Genomic DNA, 3,498 nt, shown 5'->3' with positions numbered 1-3,498 from the left:
GGATGCCCTTTTCCATGGCTTCTCCTAGTGGTTGGTCTGGAACCTGGGTCTGCTGCCATGGTGATGGCTCTGTTCTCTGCTCGCTAGGGGTTTTCTGTAGAAGGGTTTTGCATTGTGGCAATGCTGGGTGCCTTCTGGTGCCCGCTTTGGATTCTGAATTGTGAAGTTCAGAATCAGTGGGGTCTTACAAACACCTTTAGTGGAGGCCTTGTGCTTGTTAAAGGCCTTCTGTGCCAGGTCATGCAGCTGTTGAATAGGCATTGTGTGACAAGTCATAATGCCTAAATGGTGACTTACAATAGGATGGAGGTTTTGGAGGAAAAGACTCTTGCAGCTGGTGTCCTCCGCCCTCCCAGGGTAATTGCGAGTTCCGAAGTAAGCTCTTGAAGTCTGTGGTAGTAAGCATGGGGAGTTTCATGCTGGCCCTGTTTGGTGTCGAGGGCAGTGATCAGTCCGTGTTCAGACTCTGGGTCTGAGAATTCCTTTATGATGGCTTGTTTAACCTCCTGGGGTTGACAGTTCCGCCAGCGGAACTTTTTGCAGATTTGAATGATGACAGCGAAAAGAACTAAAATGCTCCTTCATACTTGACCGTACATATAAGAGTAATACTGCATTTAAATCTGTAAAGGGTCTACTTTTATTTGTGTACACTCACAATATCAACAAAACATTGTGCTTTTGCAAAATAAAGAAAATAAACGGTGTGCTTTTAGCCGTCTCATTCTCCGCGCATATCTGTTTGAAACGCGTCACTAAAATGAACTGAAACTCAGCGAATATGTGACACACACACATGAGAGATATATCTATAGAAAGCTTAACATGTCTACTTTTAAACGAAGTAAGTCATGACGAAAACAAATATTATGTGACAAAGTAATCAGTATGAAACCAACGCGATGTCAAGTCTTGGCTGTTGCCTTCATTATCGCTAATGTGACCACGCGCAGATCGCACTTTTCTTATTACAATAGTCCAAGTGAGACGCGCGCATGTAAATGCCCACATCACAGCAAACAAAGCAGCGAGACTTTTCCTCAAGTTCATCTCGGCTACTTCGCTTCTCGAAGAAGACTCGCTGAGAGAAATAAGCTTTGGATTTTTCTCAGAAGAACGTGCCGGCGTGATATTCAGTGGAGGATATAGTAAGTATTTTTTTATTTGCCTACTTGCATTAGTTGCTATTGTGTTACTGTGACATAACTTGTACATATTTTACTAGTTACTTTTTCCAAACCATGATTCCTGACTAAATGTATAATCAAGTGAAACATTATGAAGATTAATTCACTGCATATATGTCTCACAACGCCAGGAAGTTTTTTTATGTTCTATAAAATAGACAGCAACGATATAAAAGTAATGTGAGTTATAATGTTAATATGCTGAATGTTTTATACTCTGTCATTGGCGTTCGCGATCGTCTGATGTGTAAACGTATCAAGTAAGCTGTAAATAAGTGATGCATCGACAGACATATACGCGCGTATATGATTTCTTATCAGTGATGCAATTTATTTATCAGCTATGCATCTTCTGGTAATTGCTAACAACTGTTTCAGTTTTCGTTTAGGACTATGGCTGCATCACTCGCATAATTGCACAAGAAAGGCACACGTGTCGTTCGCTGGAAAATCATACTGAGTAAGTTCACAGTATAGTAATTGTACTTTTATTATGCCTAGACTATATGGTAATATTATTTGTGGTTGATAGAGTTAAAATATAGTTTCTTTGTTATTGGCATTCTGTTTTCTCATGAAGTATGCATACTATACTAAGGTACTGTGGGGGGGAAATGCATACAATTGTTTATAAAATTATTTTAGGACTGAATACACCACTCTTGCCTTCACCTGCATCTCTCACAGTAAGGGGATGCTCGTTCAGTTTTCAACTCCATTCAGAATCTTAGAGTAAGTGTGCATTCACCGCCTGACAGCTCATTATGCAGCTCATTATGCAGGCCTTTGTCTTCTCAGGTGTGAATCACAGCATTATGCATGAACATTCACCCCTCTCGCATATACCTTTTCTACACAAAATGTGTCTTAGAAAATTTAAATCAATATATTGTTTTCTGTGAATGAGTGAGTAAGATGATTTTCACATAATTTTGAAGCAAAAACTCTAGACTTCAAGATCCAGTTCTCAAAAGTCTTGTGAACAAATGTTCTGTATGTGTTTTATGGCCTTATTTCAGTGAAAAAATTTAAGTTTTTCACTAAGCACGCATAAACGTTGTTTTCTCAAAAACACAATCACGTACATACATGCTGCTCACATATTATTGTAACCCAGTTTGTGCTGATTACAGTGTTATTAAATTTTAGACATTCAAATGTTTGTAAGCAACTGAAAAAAGTACAAATGTCAGGGCGTCAAAACTTTTCCAGGCCCCAAAATACCCTCGGACCCAAGAGGGTTAAGGCTAGTTGTTCAGTAACATGTTTGTTTGCTAGGCACGCTGTTGCTTTAGGCTTATTGGTTGTATTTTGACACACTGGTAACATTAACGTTACCAAGTTAAACTTACCACAGCTGAGGCTTGTTTTTAAATCTGTTTAAGACTGTCTGATATGAAACAGGTTTTCTGCTTAAGGCTCATCTAGTATTGCGGTTTCATTAAACACGTATGATTTCCATCAAGCTGTGTTTAAGTCCGTGATATGCTTCTTGCTTAACGCTATACAGTGCATCTGTAATGTGCTTGATACTTATCTTGCAGTATGTAGTTTTTGCTACTAAAGGTGTTATTAATACTAACGATTATCTGGATAGGGCAACTTGCTGTTGCCTAAACTTCGGGTATTGATAATATGCTGTACTGCATTATAGGGGCATGCTGCTCTTCTCAGCTGCTTATTAAAGAAGAGCACCCCTTCACTGCTTCTCTTCTTAAAGGGCATGCTGCCTCAGTCTATGCTATTTCAGAAGATATTTTGCTTTAAAGCTATTAGGGTATTGGGATTTTGCTTGCTTGTTAGGGCTTATCTAGTGTTCAGTATCATGTCTGTCGCTAGACTTGCTTGTTGCTTTAAGCTATTGATTGTTACTGCAAGTGCTGGTTCTTAGTTAAACTTGCAACAGCAAGAAGCTAATGTTTAAGCTGTTGTTTAAGCCATCTGATTGTTCTTGAAATATGCTTGCTGCTTATGGCTCATCTAGTATTGCGAATGTAATTTCCTTAAGTTTCTCTGACTACTGCAACATGCTGTGATTAAGCAAGCAACATGCTTGTTGCAAAGCTGTCTAGTGTATTGGTAAGTATTTTTGTCTATGCTCACACGGGTTGTCAGATTGAGGACACGTAACACAACAAGCACAAATGTCAATGGGAGACGACCAACCTGTAAACTGATGAGTTGATTTGAGTTATTATATGCTGTTGTTGTAGACTTTTAAGTGGATGCTGAAGCTTTTAGACCAGGTAGAATCTGCAATCTCTGATCCATTCATTGCTCGCTTCTATGGCTGCAGTACGCTATGTTTGCT

The sequence above is a fragment of the Sinocyclocheilus grahami genome, unplaced genomic scaffold (genome assembly GCF_001515645.1).
Source record: "Sinocyclocheilus grahami isolate Dianchi unplaced genomic scaffold, SAMN03320097.WGS_v1.1 scaffold2294.1, whole genome shotgun sequence".
In the NCBI taxonomy this organism is placed as follows: Eukaryota; Metazoa; Chordata; class Actinopteri; order Cypriniformes; family Cyprinidae; genus Sinocyclocheilus; species Sinocyclocheilus grahami.
This window is presented reverse-complemented; position numbering follows the sequence as displayed.